The sequence below is a fragment of the Pelodiscus sinensis genome, chromosome 5 (assembly GCF_052426305.1).
Source record: "Pelodiscus sinensis isolate ZL-2025 chromosome 5, ASM5242630v1, whole genome shotgun sequence".
NCBI lineage: Eukaryota > Metazoa > Chordata > Testudines > Trionychidae > Pelodiscus > Pelodiscus sinensis.
Window position 1 is genome coordinate 29,702,273 of NC_143056.1, and position 18,807 is coordinate 29,721,079.

Below are 18,807 nucleotides of genomic sequence, written 5' to 3' on the forward strand. Positions count from 1 at the left end.
TCTGCAGAAAAGGACCTGGAGATAACAGTGGAGAAGAAGCTGGATACGAATCAATAGTGTGGCCTTGTAGCCAAGAAGGCTAATGGCACACTAGGTTGTAGTAGGAGGAGCATTGCCAGCAGATCTAGAGAAGCGATTCCCCTTTATTCAGCTTTTGTGAGGCCACATCTGGAGTATTGTGTCCAGTTCTGGGCCCCCCACTATATAAAGGATGTGGATGCATTGGAGAAGGTCCAGCGGAGGGCAACCAAAATGATTAGGGGGCTGGAGCACGTGACCTATGAGGAGAGGCTGAGAGATTTGGGTTTGTTTAGTCTACAGAAGAGAAGAGTGAGGGGGGATTTGATAGCAGCCTTCAACTTCCTGAAGGGAGGTTCCAAAGAGGCTGGAGAAAGGGTGTTCACAGTAGTGACAGATGACAGAACAAGGAGCAATGGTCTCAATTTACAGTGGGGGGAGATCTAGGTTGGATATTAGGAAAAACTATTTCCCTAGGAGGGTGGTGAAGCACTGGAATGGGTTACCTAGGGAGGTGGTGGAATCTCCATCCCTAGAGGTTTTTAAGTCTGGGCTTGACAAAGCCCTGACTTGGATGATTTAGTTCAGATTGGTCCTGCTTTGGTCAGGGGGCTGGACTTGATGACCTCCTGAGGTCTCTCCCAGACTTAGGATCAGGGGCGGCCCGTGCCTATAGGCAAACTAGGCAGCCACCTAGGGCGCCAAGTTGCATGGGGCACCAAATTCCAAACCCTGCCCCTTCCATTTCCCATGCCTTACCTGGAGCACGGCTTCCCTGCGGCCAGGAGGGGGGTAAGTCCTGGGAGAGGGAGCGTGTGTGGGGGGTGGTTTCCCCTGTGCCGCGGGAGGGGGCAGGGGTTGGCCCCAGGAGAGGAGGAATGCAGGGGTTTCCTCTGCCCCGCAGGATGGGGAGGGTCAGCCCCGGGAGAGAAGGAACGTGGGGGGTTGCCCCGCGAGGGGGGGGGTTGGCCCCGGGGGAGGAGGAATGCGGGGGGGGGGGGGTTGGCCCCGGGAGAGGAGGAACGCAGGAGGGTTTTCTCTGCTCCGCAGGAGGAGGGGGTCGCCCCGGGAGAGGCACATGCTGGCTTCTTTCTGGGGGGTGGGATCTTGGAGGAGGCGGATGCAGGGGAATCTCTCCCCCAACTGGCACCCTGTTCCATTTTCCTGGCCCCCAAACTCCATCCCCAGCCCCCTGGCCCCCAGCCCCAGAACTCCAACTCCATCCCCAGCCCCCCTCTCCCCAGCACAGAACCAAAACCCTCAGTCGATATCTGCCCTTGGGGTTGGGGGAGGGTGCCGATTGCATGGTTCGCCTAGGGCGCCAGTTGCTGGCAGCCAGTCTAGGGCCGCCCCTGCCTAGGATTATATGAGTCTGTGAACTATCAATAGCTGAGCTGCACTACAGCTACCATAGTGTAAGTTACACGTGCGCGTTGAATGGGCCAGCAAATAGCTGGAAGCGGTGGTACTGTAGCCGCCCCCGTGTGGCAGGCAAAGTGAGCCCACTTTACCCACAGCCGCGGCGGGGAAAGCAACGTGCGGGAGACTGTAAGGTAAGCGACCCCAGGAGCACTGTTCAGGCTCTAGAGGGCTCACCATCTGCTCGGTCCCCTTTTGTCTTTCTGGGCCGGGCCACTTGGCATGGAGCCAGTCCCCTGCACACTCAGCAGCGCTGCCCAAGCCCCCGCGCTCACACTCCAGCGCCTGCCGCCGAGGCCATTCCCCGCAGGGCCCGGAGCAGGCAGGCCAGCACCCGCGCTGGGACTGGCCGTTGGGTGGGGCACAGCCCTGCCCCGGCCTCCTGCCAGCTTGCGCGTCCGCGGGGAGTCTGCGCTGCCTCCCCTCCACCTGTCTCCTTGCTCCCTGCGGCTCCCCCTCCCCACTGGCCGTGGTTCGCGCACGGCTCCACCAGCGCCTCCGCCCGCCAGCAGGGGGAGCCGCTTCGGCGGCGGTGGCAGCCTCCTCTCTCTCTCTCCCCTCCTCCCTCCGGGGTGGGCCACGTGACCCAGGCGTCGCGGAGTCTCGGCCGCGCAGGCTCCTTGAGCGCTCGGCTCTCCCTCCCTCCTGCCAAGTCTGGGGCTCGGGATCAAAATGGCGGCGGCGGCGGCTCTGGCGGCTCTGGCGGCCGCAGGACCGGGGAGGGGAGACAGGAGGAGTCGCTAAGCGGGCCGGGCCGCGAATGGAGGCCGTAGGCAGCAGCCGCTGTCTGGGGTGAGGAGCCCCCGGGAGCAGTGCGGTGAGTGTCTGGGCTCACGGTCCACGGCCCCCTCCACCGGGAGCTGGGCTGTTGCCCCACGGGCCTCCCTGCACTGAGCTACAGCCCCCCAGCCCACCGCAGTTCTGGGTTCAAGCGCCCAGCCTCTCCATGTGGTGGTGTTGGGAGGCTGGACTGTACCCTCCGCACCAGCCCTGCTCACCTGCCCCAGGTTTGTCTCTTACTCTCCCCCTCCAGCTACCCCCTGCGCTCCCACCCTGGTTCTGGGCTCTCCTGCCACCCACCTCAGGCAGCTTCCCCTTCGGCCCGGCCTGAGTTGTGGGTTTCGTTTCAGCCCCCTGCCTTGGCTCAGTTTCCCTCTCCATCGCTGCCTCCAGGGTCTCGCTTTAAGGCGGCGACTGGCTGGGCCCCTCTCCACTCGACAGGAGTTTGCATCGTCCAGCGGGGTCCTGCGACCCATTTGCCGTAGGGATCGCTCCTTTCCTGTCTTACACAAAGTTGGAGTGCTTTGTAGGCAATGTGCATGTTTGTGTCTCTGGAACGTTCCCACTGCTGCTGGGATATTGTGTTTTCCTACTCTTTGCTTATACCTCTCGGTTTCCCTCTGTCAGGGGAGGGAGTATAATGATTCTCTCCTAACTTGCAGAAATAGTGTGAGGCTTCATGGTTTGTTCAAACAATTTGAGATTCTTAAGTAAAAGGTGCATAGAAATGCCAAGTGTTACTGTTCTATCAGATAAACAGGAAGGTAATAAGATGTCAACTTTCTAGGATTTGAACCCGTTTAAACTGCATATGGATTTGCTCCAGTGAACGCAATACAACATCTTTTAGCTTTGTAGCTTTTTTTCTAGTAGACAAACTAATACAGCCATAATATGATAAATGTAAAGCGCTTGGTCAACTGTACATACAGCACCACTGAAATTCAGTCATTTCTGGTATGTAAATAATAACATTTCATACTTCTGTTTCCCATCTCCTCCATTTTGAACCTGAGGTTGTTAGTGTTAAAACTTTATCTACCTTACACATGCATCTTTAGCTTTGATTTGACAGAAAAGTGGTATAGAAGAGTGTTACAGCTCCTAGCACTCTGTGGCAAGTAGTATATTTGTATTACATAATGAGAGGGGAATTCCTTTTACTTTGCACATGTCTACACTAGGCAGCTCTAAGCCACACAGCCTTGTCACTAAAAGTCAGCATGTGTGAATTCTGTCCTTGCTTTTGCCAACAAAATACTTCACCACCCAAGGAGCATATTGCCCGTTCTTGTCAACAAAGCAGCATTCACACGTGCACATGCCAGGACAAAACTTTGTTGTTCATGGGAGTGGGGGGGAGTGATTAAGCACCTATGAACAACAAAACTTTTGTCATTCACAAGTGTAGAGGCATCCTCAAATTCACTGACTTACATTTCTCTCCCCCCCCCTTGTTTAGAAGCTCTTGTTTCTGAAACCAGAGTGCAAATGTTTTTTTCCAATTAGAAGTTCAATGTCAACATAACTTCCTGGCTGTGTAGATGGTACTCTTATTGTTAGTGAGGGATGAAGTAATGTTCTCTTGTTTTTCTAAATATAAATAAACTCAGTGGATTGCACTGTCTCAGCTAGGGATGTAAGGGAGTAGTCAACTTGACTACTCGCATTTGCCCCATTGCTTGCCCCTCTGGCTCCCTTTAGCACCCTCTCCACAGTGCCATCTGCTAGGGATGTGAAGGTCTAGTCTGCTAGTTGCTTGCTCCCTCTTGCTGCCTCTATCAGAAAGAGGCAGCCAGGGCAGGGGGAAGGATGGGGGTACTTCAAAGCGGCAGCGCGCTGTGGAGCCTGGGATCAGCTGGGGACTCCATGGGGCGCAGCTACTTTGAAATGCTGCAAGGAGCCTGATGCTGGGCTTCCCACAGTGTTTCAAAGCAGCAGCACCACATGGAGTCCCGGGGCCAGTGAGGGAATCCCCAGCTGATCCGGGGCTCCACATGGAGCTTTCATCTTTGAAGTGTAGCAACAGCTTAGGCCTGTTTAACATCCCTACTGTCTGTCCCTCATAAGAGGCAGCAGCCGGTGATGGGAAGGGTGGGGGTAACTGCTGCAAAGCAGCTTCTGCCTACCCTGGGCCCAGGCTTACCATGAGCAGAGGCTGCTTTGAGTCCCACAGAAGCAGCCCCTGTCCACGGGGGGTCCCGGCTCCCTGCTGGGATCCCCCTCTGATAGGGACTGCTGAATTTGTCTCCTACTACGTTTAAACTGCAGAGCCACAGCGGGAGTAGCTCCTGAACCAAGTGTGAGCCAGAACTGAGTGACTTCCTCCTTATTGACTAATCGTGTAGTTGATACAAATTGTATCATCTACACAATTAGCCAATTATCCGACTATTAAAACCCGTAGTCTGAACCTTAAAAGGTAGAAAAGTTTCAGAGACCTAGCCATGTTAGTCTGTAACTTTAAAAAAACAAGTACAGTAAACTTCCAATAATCCGGCATCTTTAGGACCCAGGGGGTGCTGGATTATCAGATATGCCGGACTATCAGAAGGGGGGCCTATGAGGGGTCTGGCCCCAGACCCCTCATAGCCCCCCCTTCCGATAGTCCAGCTCTGCCCCAGGCGTCCCTGATTCAGCTGCTGCTGGTCAGTTTCAGCAGCGGCTGAATCCAGGACGCCTGCAGCAGAGCAGCTGGAGTGCTGCCGCGTTCGTCCGCTAGCGCCGACCCTTGGCGCGGCGAGACCAATCCGGCAGCACCCCAGCTGCTCTTCGGGACGCCTGGGGCAGAGCAGCTGTGGTGCTGCTGGGTTAGTCAGGCAGCGCCACTCCTTGGCACTACTGGACCAACCCTGCAGCACCCCAGCTGCTCTGCCCCAGGTGTCCCCAAGTCAGCCGCTGCTGAAACTGATCAGGGGCTGACTCCAGAAAGCCCGAGGCAGAGCTGCTTTACCCCGGGCTTCCTGGAGTCAGCTGTTGGTCAGTTTCAACAGCAGCTGAATCGGGAAGCCTGGGACAGAGCAGCTGGGCCGCTGCTGGGTTGGTCCCTGCTGCACTGCACCTCGGCGCGGCGGGGACCAACCCGGCAGCACCCCAGCTGCTCTGTCCCAGGTGTACCCAAGTCAGCTGCTGCTGAAACTGATCAGGGGCTGATTCCAGGAAGCCGGGGCAGAGCAGCTCTGCCTCCAGCTTCCTGGAGTCAGCCGCTGGTCAGTTTCAGCTGCGGCTGAATCGGGGGCAGCTGGGGTGCTGCTGGGTTGGTCCCGCAGCCCTGAGGGGCAGCACTATGGTACCTACCTGGCAGTACTCCAGCTGCTCTGCCCCCGGCTTCCCAGATTCAGCCACTGGTCAGTTTTAGCAGTGGCTGAATCCGGGAAGCGGGGGGCAGAGCAGCTCCAATGGTCCGGCTGCCTGGAGCACTTCCAGGTTCCTGATGGTGCTGGACCATCAGGAGTGCCGGACCATTGGCGTTTTACTGTAGGTTTGTAGCACTGTACAGGCTGACAAAATACATACATACATACATACATATATTAGCTTTTGTGGGCAACACCCACTTTCTTAGATGAGGAGAATGAAGAAAAAAGGGGAACCTCATAATATATAACAGGAAAAAAAAGAGGGGGGGGGAAATACCTGCCAGTTGTATTGCCAGTGCTAATGCGACTAATTAAGTCAGCTAGAAGTGTTTCATACTTAGCTAAGCATTGCTGTTTTGCTTTCACTGGACCAAATCCGTATGTGGTTTAAGTGGGTGCAAAAGGTAAGTAAGCTCATGATACTCTCTCTATCTGTGTGTGTGTGTGTGTGTGTGTGTGTGACTTTATTTATATACAAGGTGCTACAGGACTACTTACTTTTTTCTTAAAAGTTAGAAATGGTTACTCGGCAGAACATCTACAAGGATTGTAATATAGTCAAAGGAAAGCTCTTGGGGTGTCTGTACACCTTCAGATAATTTTCCTATTACCAGAATTGTTATTGATACATTGAAATGCATTTAATCAATTGAGAACCTACTACAGTAGAATCTCAGAGTTATAGTTACAAACTGATTAGTCAACCATACACTACATTTAGAACTAAAGTAAGCAATTTGGCAGCAGTAAAGATAAAAAATATCAAAAACAATTGCAGCACATTTAAATGTAAACTACTGAAAACTGAAGGGAAAGTTTTAAAAAAATTGACAAAAGGAAGCTGTTGCTAGGCTTGTTTTATTTAAATTAAGATGGCTAAAAAGCAGCATTTTTCTTCTGCACAGTAAAGTGTTAAAGCAGTATCAAGTGAATGTTCAGTTGTAAACTTTGAAAGAACAAGTGTAATGCTTAGTTCAGAATTATGAATATTTCAAAGGTATGGTCTCCATTCCCAAAGTGTTTGTAATTCTGCTCTTCTGCTGTATTCATACTCTGGATAGGTATCACTACCTGACTTCCCTGACCATTCTAATCACAGGCATAGCGAATCAGGTTTGTAGTATCTATGACTTAAAAGACTGCTGTGATAGGCAGTAATTGGTAATTCAGTTCAAATGTTAACTTGTATGGAGTCTTCATGTGGATGAAGAGGACATTTAGAAAGTCCTGCTCAAGTTGTACAATCAACGTTTGTTTCTGTTCCTGATACTACTTTTTTTTATAATTTGATATCTGTAGTGTTGCTGTAGCCATCTTGGTCTAAGGATATTAGAGAAACAAGATAAGCAAGGTAATAAATATATTTTATTGGACCAATTTCTATTGAGGAGAGAGACCTGAAGAGAGAAGAGCTCTGTGTAGTTCCATAGCTTCTCTCACCAGCAGAAATTGAGTCAATACAAATATTACCTCACCTGTATTGTCTCTTTATAATTTAACATAACTCTTAATGAGACTTTCAGTCTGCTTCTGAACGCTTAGCAGAATTTGGAATGGACTTGCATTTCCTTTCAATCATATGTACTTGGTCAGATGAGAAGCACAGTTTTTAAGGAAGTAGTTCAAGATTTCCAAACTTAGTTACACTCTGGTTTAATTTTTTATGGTTGTACTTACAAGGAAATTCATTTATATTGGTATGTCCAGATTCCCCTGATGAGTCATACGGTTGTGTTGTAATCATGTACACCTGGCATTGTTGCTTTGCAGAGATGTGTGTATGAAGGACTTGAATTATTTTATAAATCGTCTTAGAATGCTATGTACAGACATGTTGCTGGACTGTTTTCTTAGATTTTGAGCTTGCTTAGAAGACGGCTTGAAATTTTGCATGAAGACATTACATATTCTGTGCAATTATAGAATAAGTAGTCTTCGTTCATTCCTGTGAATTAATTTCAGCAGGGCCACTGAAATCTTGAGATGAAAGTTAGCCTTCATTAGAGAGAAGAAACTGCTGCATATATAATAACAAGGTTCATACCAGTTGATAAAACAAAGCAACTTTTAAAAATACATACTTTGTTTTTGGCATTAATTAAGGATCTGATTTTTACCAGGGCAAATTTGCTTAAAACTTGCATTGACTTCTTGATCTGTCAGTAAGGGGGAGGTGGCGCTTACTGTTCTAGCTGCACCTGAGCCTTGTAAATGTAGTAAGAGCCTCCCATGACTCTAACTACATTTTAAAGGCAGAAGAGCAGTGGGGAACTGCAGCACTTCAGCCTTTGAAGGCTGAAGTGCCGCAGTGGGAACACAGGGTGAGCTGGGGCTGCGTCAGTCCCTGCTTGTGCCTTTCCCTATTGTGCCTCTGCCTCCCCTGCCCCATGCAGAGATGGGGGGGGGGGAAGGGGGACTGGCTTTTAAGCCGGCTCCTCCCAGCACTGGCTCCTGTTCCCCCCCCCCCCCGCTGCTGCTTTCTGATAGAGGGCAGCAAGGGGGGGGGGGCTAGTTGAGTCACTACTTGACTATCCAATAAGCTTATGTTTATTGGATAGTTGACTAGTTGCTTACATCTCTAACATCAACCCTGTGAAACTGGGTGAGTCAATCACTCTGCTTCTTATTTTCACAGCCCAGGTACTCATAGGAATGTGTAAGGCTTAATTATCAATGTGCTGCTAAATACTTGGATGGAAATGGCTACATAATTGCACAGTATTTCCCATATTAATCTACTAATATACCTATACTTTGATCTGAGAGGATAGTTTTTGGGGATGAGAGAGTAACTGAATTTTCATGTCCATTCAGTTTTTGTCATGTAGAAGACTGGCGGGCCCAAAGCTGCAGTGCTTTAGGGAAGATACTGCTCTGCTGACAAGAGCTGTTGCTGTTGGAATAGTTAATCCACTTTCCAGGAGAGGCACTAACTATGTTGACTGGGAAACCCTCCCATCAACCTAGCACTGTCTACACTAAGGCTGTTAAGTGGCTAATTGGCTAATGGTGTAGTTGATACAGTTTGTATCAACTACACAATTAGTCAATAAGGGAGGCACTCTGTCCCGGCTTGCGCTTTAAATGTAATATGAGGCTTGTGGTGGCTCCAGGGTCACTGCGGCTCTACTTCCCCTACCTCCCTCCCTACACACTGCAGAGATGGTGCTGGGGAAGCTGGCTTTTAAGCCGGCTCCCACCAGCACCAGCTTCTGCCCCCCTTCCCTTCGCTGCCTGTGATAGAGGTAGCAGGTGGGGCGGGGGGAACCAGAGTAGTTGTGTAGTCACTTGACTACCCACTAAGCTTAAGCTTATTGGGTACTTGACTAGTTGCTTATATCCCTTGTTTACACTGGGGTTAGGTTGGCATAACTCGTGTGTGGATTTTCCATACCTCCGAGAAGGTTATCTTTCTATATATTTTAGAAATGTCTGAGTCTTTGTTCAAGAACTCCTAAATCATGGGTTCCCAAACTGGGGGTGGGGGGGGTGAAGAAATTCCGGGGGGGCGCAAGGCGATCCAGTCTCCTCCCCACCCGCCATCAATCCCTCCCAAGTTTTGCTTATATTTTTTGTTTTTTTGGCCCCTGTCAGTTCCTTTCTTTTTTTTCTCAACAAGTTTTGCTGCTATTTTTTTTTGGGGGGGGGGGGAAGGTTTCTCAAAAATCAAAAGGGGGGCTTGATGCCAAAAAGTTTGGGAACCACTGTCCTAAATGGTAAGGGCTACGACCACCAAACTTGGTATGCTGCTTCCTCTTAAAGCAAGGTCAGGGTTTCGTTGTGCTAAGCAAATGGGAAGTGCTGGGAATGGGATCCTTTTCCATAACATGGAAAGGGGGGAGGGGGGGATGTGATACTGAGGCTGGTCCCTGGGGGCAGCATGCTCACAGGGCAGAGAATGGCCGTGGGGGGTTGGGGCTCTGCCATCTTAAGAACAGCCATACTGGGTCAGACTAAAGTCCCTCTCCCCAAGTATTCTTTCTTCTGATAGTAGCCAATGCTAGATGCCCCAGAGGGAGTGAACACAACAGGTAATCATCAAGAGATCCCTCTCCTGTCATCCATTGCCTGCCACCAGACTGAGTAAGTAGGCCCCTTGCCCCAAACCCTCCCGTTGGCCCCTTGGGTGTAGCACCACAGGGGGAGACAGCAGGTCCCCGGCAGTTGGGAACTGGGGGGAGGGCTGGGAGGGAGGCAGAAGTCCCTTGGCAGCCAGGGCAGGGAGAGCCCCACTGAATGAGACCCCCTGTCCTGAGCCCCTTATTATCCTCCAACCCTCACTCTTGTACCCCAGACCTTCAGCCTCTTGCCCTGACCCCTCCCCCCCCACACATCCCCAGGGCCCTGCTCTTACTCCTGTAACCCACACACCAATAGCCCACTACTATGAAGGCCCGGGGTAATATCAGGTAAATCGTCTAGTACTGATATAAATTGATAGCGTAGACCTGTCTCCCCAAAAATATATTGATTTTAATGGTGGTTTTGAGTGCTAATGACTGCTAGGAACTGGAATGATATCACCATAACACACTTCATGGATAAGCCAGTACACAACCTGTGTACTTTTATTTGAAAAAAGAAAGGAAAGCAAAATTTACTGTGTAACTTGGATCTGAAATTTCACCTGAAATGCAGCTTCTAATTTTTAATGAAGTTCTGTGTTTTACCCTTTTCACCCCAGCTAGATTTATATCAGGAAGTCAAATAATGGCAGCAACTCATCTGGGACTTAGGATTCAGCATCTTCTATGTTAGCAGTGTGTTGGTCTCCGAACTAGTGCACAAAACTTTCTTGCAATGTTAAGACATGGAGTTAACTCAGAAACAGTTTAAGTTGATCACTGTGTTGTATTACAGAAGTCTACAACAAACATCTTTTTATAGGTGTATGAATTACTTACACACCAAATTAGGGATGTAAAATTCCTGTTAATTAATCAGTTATATGTTAGGTTAACTTAATATTTAACCAGTTAACTGATTAAGCAGGATCCATGTGGGAGCTTCCATGGGCTCCCAGCCTAGACAAGAGCAACCCCTGGGCGAGGTTCCATTGGAGCAGCTCCTGCCTGCAAGGCATCCGGATTCCCCACAGACAGGGACGGCTCCGGATGAGAGCATAGCATATGGGGAGCTGCTCCAGCACTCATCAGTTACCGGTTAATTGGAACTAGTCCCAGTTAACTAGTTAACCTCCCTACTTAAAATATACAATTACTAAGTGAAGCTGAGTGATTTACAGATTGCTTGGGATTTTTTTAGCCTCTATCCTTTTCTTACATCTGTGAGTTTTGCTTAGGGATGGTAAAAAGTGGTTAACTAAATAACCACGTAACCACTGAAAAAATTTCAGCATTTGCACGCTGAAGGCTTTGCAGTATAAAGCTAATACTGCAGAGTCCACAGCGCAGCTGGTTCCCTGGGAGCAGACCTGGCTGGCCCCTCTCCTGGGGAGCTGGCTGCGCTATGGGCTCTGTCGTAAGGATGTTAAATATCGATTAATTTACTAGTCGAGTAGTTGATGGAACTTCCATCAGCTAGTCAACTGGTCGATGAGCATTTCCGCATTCCTCCTTTAAAATGTACAAGAGCCACAGTGGGGGCTTTTGTGCATTTGAAAGTGGAAGCGCCCGCATGGAGCCTGCAGTCAGCAGGGGACTTTGACTCCATGTGAGACTGCTGCTTTGAAATGCCGCACAGAGCCCAGGATCATCTGGGGAGTCCTCAGCTCATCCCGGATTCTGCGGAAAAGCCGCGTGGAGCCCAGGGTCAGCTGGGGACTCCCCAGCTGATCCCAGGCTCTGCACGGCATTTCAAAGGGGCAATGCCGCACAGAGCCCGGGGTCGGCTCCATGCAGCACTGCTGATTTGAAGTTTCCCCTCCCTCTTTACTGCCTCTATCTGATAGAGGCAGCAAAGGGGGGAGCAACTAATTGACTAGTCCTTAACATCCTTACTCTATAGCAGTGTTTCTCAAACTGTGCTCCGTGGAGCCCCAGGGCTCCGTGAGACGTCTCCAGGGGCTCTGTGAGGTTGATAAACTGGAAACATCTATAGGTACAACACATACAATCAGTGGACCGCTGGGGGTCCGCATGAATTTTTACGCATGTAAAGGGCTCCGGAGCCCAAACAGTTTGAGAACTGCTGCTCTATAGTATAAGCTTTATGCTGCAGAACCTGCAGTGTGGGGATGGGGAGGCTGCCGGCTCCCAACAAGCCAACTGCCACCCTGATACAGAGGCAGCAGCGCAGGGTGGCAGCTGGCTCCCCAGGAGACAGTGCGTGCTTGCAGCTCTGCTTAGAAGAAGCCAGCTGCTGCCTCTGATGCAGAGGGAGCAGCGCCTGGAGCCTGTGTGTAACTGTTAATGGTAACTGGTTAGCCAAGGCTTACGGTTAATCAGTTAATCATCAAATGTTCCCTTTTTCTTGTACTGAGTTGAATAGAAACTTAATATCTTTACCATTTGTAATTTTATGAACTATTGTCTCATTCCTAGTTCGTCTCTTTAAGGTAAACAAAGTACATCTTAGCAGTCTCTCCTCCTGTGGGAAGTTTTCCATGCCCCTGATCTTTCTCATTGCTTACCTTTGACCTCCTTCTATTTCTCCTATAATCAGTTTGAGATGGCATTATTTCTGTATGCTGATTTGCATCTGTTACTCTTAAGTATGATAAAAGGAGTACATTTGTCTGCTGACTTCTTAATGCCAAAGACTTGCAGCAATCCTCCAAAGGGAAATATATTTGTCATAGTTAAACTTAACTAATGAGAATAAAAAAATCTTTCCAGCTTTAAGACCTAATACATTTCTACTACTTTCAGAACGGAGTGATAGATAGATCTGTGTTAAACTTTTCTATTGTTAGTAGTGGTGCTATCTTTTCAATAAATAAAGGCTTGCTTGGAAATATCTGTCACTTGATCAGATAGCTACATATTTTGAGCAGTGTCACACAGTTAGCACATCTCAAAATTTAGTGCCAATCAATGTCATCTTATTATCTGCTTTTGATACTGTGATCAGATGAAACTGTGCCTCCCATGTATTAACTAATAGTCCAGTGGTAGAATTTCAACCAGGATTTTGCTTAAATACTATGTACAAACTGCCTATAACATTAATCCTGTGAAGTGTCTTGACTTATGTACTTGACTTATGTACTGACATAAATATTTGTCAGTTACCTTAGAGTGCCTGAAGAGGAAAATTTCTTTATACAGTATGAGACAAGGGGAGTTCACAATTATGAAAGGTAGGTTAAGGAGCAAAATGTAAAAGGTTAAAATAAAGCTATTGCCACGGAGTGAATCATTCCCATAAACTGAGGGAAAGCACTTCCTTATTTTTCTAGCTTTTCTTTCAGTGCCAGCGAAGATAATGGAGCAAGTAATTAAGGAATTCATCTACAAACATCTGGAAGATAAGGTGATAGGAAACAGCCAGCATAGATTTGTAAAGAATAAATCATGTCAAACCAATCTGATAGCTTTATTTGATAAGATATCAAGCCTTGTGGATAAGGAGAAGTGGTAGACGTGGTATACCTAGACCTGGGCTACTCAACTTTGGAAGCTCTGGGGGTGATAATGATACTTACAGCACATGCAGAGGGCCACAACTTAAGTGTGGTCGCATATACATGCAAATAGCTTCTTTCACACTGACTGTCATGAATAGAAAGATTAAGGCAAGAATACACGGCACACAGGCCCCATTTAAGTCAGTTCTGCTGATATTAATAAAATGCAATATTTACCTGATTTCCACCCATATGACAGCACTTCTAATGAGCAATGCCAGTCCAGGAATTTAACTACTAAAACACATATCAACAGAAGACCATTATATTGATTACTTTTTTATTTTGGCTCCCATGTGTGGGTCGCATGTTGAGCCCCACGTAAACCCAAACTGCACCGCACTGCGGGCCACAAACAAACAATTGAGTAGCCCTGACCTAGACTTTAGTAAGGCATTTGACACAGTCTCACATGATCTTCTTATCAATAAACTAGGGAAATACAATCTAAATGGAACTACTATAAGGTGGATGCATAACTTGCTGAATAACTGTTATCAGAGAGTAACAGTTCACAAGAGCATAAGTTGGGTTCAGCAGGTGTCTATTTTGGGACTGGTTCTGTTCAATATCTTCATCGGTGATGATGATGGCAAAAAGAGTACACCTATTAAGTTTGCAGATGATACCAAGCTGGGAGGTGTTTCAAGTGTTTTGGAGGATAGGGTCAAAATGATCTGGACAAATGAGAGAAATGGTCTGAGGTAAACAGAATGAAGTTTAATACGGACAAATGCAAAGTACTCCATTTAGGAAGGACTAATCAGTTTCACACATACACAATAGGAAGTGACTGTCTAGGAAGGAGTAGTGCTGAAAGGGATTTAGGGGTCATAGTGGACCACAAGCTAAATATGAGTCGTCAGTATGGCACTGTTGCAAAAAAAAGCAAACATGATTCTGGGATGCATTAACAGGAGTGTTGTGAGCAAGACAAGAAGTCGTTCTTCCACTCTACTCTGTGCTTATTAGGCCTCAACTGGAGTATTGTGTCCAATTCTGGGCACCACATTTCAAGAAAGATGTGGAAAAACTGGAGAAGGCCCAGAGAGGAGCAACAAAAATAATTAAAGCTCTAGAAAACATGAGCTATGAGGGAAGACTGAAAGAGTTGGGCTTGTTTAGCTTAGAAAAGAGAAGACTGAGAGGAGATGTGATAGTGGTTTTCAAGTATCTAAAAGGGTGTCACAAGGAGGGGGGAAAAGTGTTCTCCTTGGCCTCTGATGATAGGACAAGAAGCAATGGGCTTAAACAGCAGCAAGGGAGGTTTAGGTTGGACATTAGGAAAATCTTCCTAACTGTCAGGGTGGTTAAACACTGGAATAAATTGCCTAAGGAGGTTGTGGAATCTCCATCACTGGAGAAATTTATGAGCAGGTTAGACAGACATCTGTCAGGGATGATCTAGACAGTGCTTGGTCCTGCTGTGAGGGCAGGGGACTGGACTTAGAGACCTTGAGAGATCATTCAGTTCTAATATTCTATGATTCTACTATAAAATCTTAAACTCTCCTCATTTTCTTCATGGCGCAATACAACTTCATCCTGACATACATCTTGAATCTCATTTTGTCTTCCTTCACTCATAATGGTACATGCAATCAAATGCTAGATGTCTGTATGTTACGTAATAGAAAAGACTGGTGGTGGTAGAAATTTGAGATGGTGTTAACTTTTTCTTCTAAGTGGGTCTTTTCCTCTGCATATCATAGCCAGTGTTCCCTCATTTTTTCCATCCATGGGTGGAATATAAGTTATGTGCACTAAGACATATGCAGATGTGCATCACCAATAGAAACACATATAACACTACTGGTAAAGAAAAAAAATTAACCTCATCAAACCTGCCACCTTCCATGCAGATACCTCCATTATGTCTAATGTGGTACCTCTAGGAAGTTTTGAGGTGCATTATACTGTTTGTACATTCTTAAAAAATTGCAGCATAGATAGAAACATTATGGCTAAATATTGATAAAATGCGTATTTTGGATCCATGAAGACATGGATCATTTGGTTCAGTAAGAGAAATGACATTTTTGACAATAAAGCAAAACAGTGCACTTTTCAATACTTTTGTTTCCAAACTGTAAATATACTGGGCGAAAGCTCAGTAGTTTCTAACAAGCATCAACTATAGTGAATAGAAGAACATGAGAACTTTTTGTGTTATGACCTGACTTCAAGATGTACTAAATATGTATTCTCACTGAAGTTATAGTTGGTGCTATGATTGTTATATTTCTCCAGATATGTGCATATGCTGTTAATTTAACCATCTATTAAGTCTGAATCTTAAAAAAAAAATGCTTCTATACTTTTGTTACTGAATTATAAGATTTGGGCCAAAACGTAGCTCCCATCTCTGCCACAACTGTATAAATTACTTTAGTTTTTATTTGTTAATTATACACTTCCAGGAAAAAGGATTTATAATAGAAATACTGAAAGAGCTTCAGTTGTAGCAGGGGTTGCCAGTGTAATTAGAAATTAATATTATAGCCACCAAACATGTAGACTTCAGTCTTGGGATAGTGTTTTTATAGGTATTTCTGTTCTTAACCAACACTCTTAGTTGACAGAGTAAATTACATTGACCCAGGCAGTATAGGGGACAAAATTCTTCCCTATAGAGGTTAGGGATGTAAAATCCTGTATGTTTAACCAGTTAACTAATGTTTAAACATTTAACCGGTGAAAGGAGGAACTAATGGGGGGCTCCATTCCTGCTCCTTCCCCACCTTCCTGGAGCTTCCCGAACACTGCAAATCAGTTGTTTGCAGCACTCTACAGTCACTGGGAAGGTGGGGGAGGAGTTGGTCAGCAGGGCCACCAGTGGGTGTGTGTCACGGGGAAAGGTGGCAGAGGCAGGAGCTTGGCTGCTGATGGGTGCTCAGTACTTATTAGTTTTTCCCCATGGGTGCTTCAGCCCCCGAGCACCCGTGGATTTGGTGCCTATACCTGTACTTCTCCATGTGCTCCCCAGAAGTCTGAGTTCAGAACTTCCTTTCCTATATATATATATATAAAAAAAGTCTCACAGCAGGGCATAGCCTGGAGAGCATAGGGAAAGGTACTGTGCAGCTACAGCATCTAGGTTGCAACCTCTCTCTGCTACTGCTTTGCCCCTTGCTTCTTGTGTAGTACCTCTGTGCAGCATTGTTCCCTGGAAGCTGAACGCTCTGGTGGACACCCAAGAGAGATTTTAATGCTGCACAGCTTATTTAGCAGAATGCCCACAGCCAGCAGCATGTATTTCTATTGAAGGTGCACATAACAAAATTTATTCCACACATGGATGGAAAAAATTAGAGGGAACATTGCTATACAGGTAGGTATGCCAATCAGGGTCTGGAGGGCAGGGAGCACATGAAGTCTTTATCTTCTGCCCCCACCTTGCAAGGAGCGTGAGGTGCCTATAGTGAACCGCCAGCTGTTAAAAACATCTGGCGATTCCTCTGGTCCCGTGCACCCCTGCCTGGGGAAGGGACTTCACGTTCTCTTCCATTCTCAGATCTCATTTGGTCTGGGGATGAGGGAGTGGCAGGACCGCAGTGGACTGAATCAACCAGCTTGGCAGGCCAAATCCAGCCTGTGGAGGCTCACTTGCCCATTCATGATCTATTCTGACCACTTGCATAACAGACCGTAAAGCCTTAGTAATTTTTCTCTAAGCTATAACTTATCTTTTTTAGAAGAATATCCAATCTTGGTTTAAGTTAGATTTACAGAGATGGAGAATTTATCCCCATCATGGGTGGGGAACCTCAGGCCTGGGGGCTGAATGCGGCCCCCTAGCTCACCTGGATCTGGCCTCCGAGCCTCAGAGCCCCCCATGCATTGGAGAGCCTGTGATGGCACTCCAGCCCCCCTGCTGCCCCACCACGGAGCTGGAGTACACAAAATCTAGTAGGCTGGGGCCCCCAAGGCTCTAGTGTGCAAGGCGAACATGGGGGGTGTCTTTTCCATTCTCATTTGAGGTACTATCTCAGTGAGGATTGAGTTTTCTGTGGGTCAGCAGCACCTGGCCCCAAAAAAGGTTTCCCACGCTTGCCCTAGATCATTTGTTCTAGCAGTTAAGTATCCTTACTGTTAAAACTAGATGCCTGATTTTTAGTCTGAATTTGTCTTCATCTTTGAAGCCTTTTTTGGTAGAATAAAGAACAGTGTAGTATCAGAAATTTCTTCCCATTGTAATTACAGTAAAACTCCATTAGTCCGGCATCCAATGCTCCGGGACTCCTGATGGTTCGGCACCATCAGGAACCCGGAAGTGTTGGGGCAGCTGAACAGGCTTCCCCCATTCAGCTGCTGCTGAAACTGACCAGCAGCTGAATTGGGGATGCCTGGGGCAGAGCAGCTGGAGTGCTGCCAGGTTGGTCCCACAGCGCCGAGGGGCTGCGCTGCGGGACCAACCTGGCAAGACCCCAGCTGCTTTGCCCCGGCGTTGGGATTCAGCCGCTGCTGAAACTGACCAGCAGGGTCAGTTTCACCAGCAGGCTGAATCCAGATGCCTGGGGCAGAGCAGCTGGGGTGCTGCGGGGTTGGTCTCGTAGCGCCGCCCCTCGGCGCTGCGGGACCAACCCGGCAGGACCCCAGCTGCTCTGCCCCAGGGGTCCCCAAGTCAGCCGCTGCTGAAACAGATCAGCGGCTGATTCCAGGAAGCCCCGGGCAGAGCAGCTCTGCCCCGGGCTTCCTGGAATCAGCCGCTGATCAGTTTCAACAGGCTGAATCTGGTCGCCAGTTCTGACTTACATACAGATTCAACTTAAGAACCCCAGGCGTCCCCAAGTCAGCTGCTGCTGAAACAGATCAGCGGCTGATTCCAGGAAGCCCCGGGCAGAGCAGCTCTGCCCGGGGCTTCCTGGAATCAGCCGCTGATCTGTTTCAGCAGCGGCTGAATCGGGGACCCCTGGGGCAGAGCAGCTGGGGTCCTGCTGGGTTGGTCCCGCAGCACCATCCTTTGGCGCTGCGGGACCAACCCGGCAGCACTCCAGCTGCTCTGCCCCAGGCGTCCCCAAGAGCAGCTGGGGTGCTGCCGGGTTGGTCCCACAGCCCCGAGGGGCAGCGCTACGGGACCAACCGGGCAGTACCCCCAACTGCTCTGTCCCAGGCGTCCCCAAGAGCAGCTGGAGTGCTGCTGGGTTCATGCCGTAGCGCCGCCCCTCGGCACTGCGGGACCAACCCGGCAGCACCCAAGCTGCTCTATTGCAGGCATCCCCGATTCAGCCACTGCTGAAACTGACCAGCAGCGGCTGAATCAGGGATGCCTGGGGCAGAGCCAGACTATCGTAAGGGGGGGGGCTATGAGGGGTCTGGGGTGGCATCCCCTCCTACCCCACTCCAGACCCCTCATAGCCTCCCCTTCTGATTGTCCGGCATATCTGATAATCCGGCACCCCCTGGGTCCTAAAGGTGCCGGATTATCGGAAGTTTACTGTAATTACAATTATAATCTTTTAACCTATTAATATAAATTAAATTGAGTTTTTTAAAAGTTTCACTATAGGGCAACATGCCTGAGATATTTTTGTAATTCTCAGAACCACTTCATTTTTTTTCAACGTTTAAAAAAAAAAATGTGGACACCAGAATCTTACACACTAGTCCAGTAATGGTCTCAAGGCTTAGAGAGTTCCACCT

General features: G+C 48.1%; 1 protein-coding gene across 3 annotated transcripts in view; it reads left to right on the top strand.

The window, feature by feature from the left end:
- The first annotated feature begins 1,459 nt into the window (after positions 1–1,459).
- Positions 1,460–18,807, top strand: part of BTBD7 (BTB domain containing 7) — a 111,569-nt gene continuing 94,221 nt past the window's right edge. The window contains exon 1 of one of the 3 annotated variants that reach the window (XM_089778376.1): positions 1,460–1,571. The gene's annotated coding sequence lies outside the window, so the exon portion shown is untranslated. The other 2 variants (XM_075926680.2, XM_014578873.4) reach the window with 2 other exon arrangements.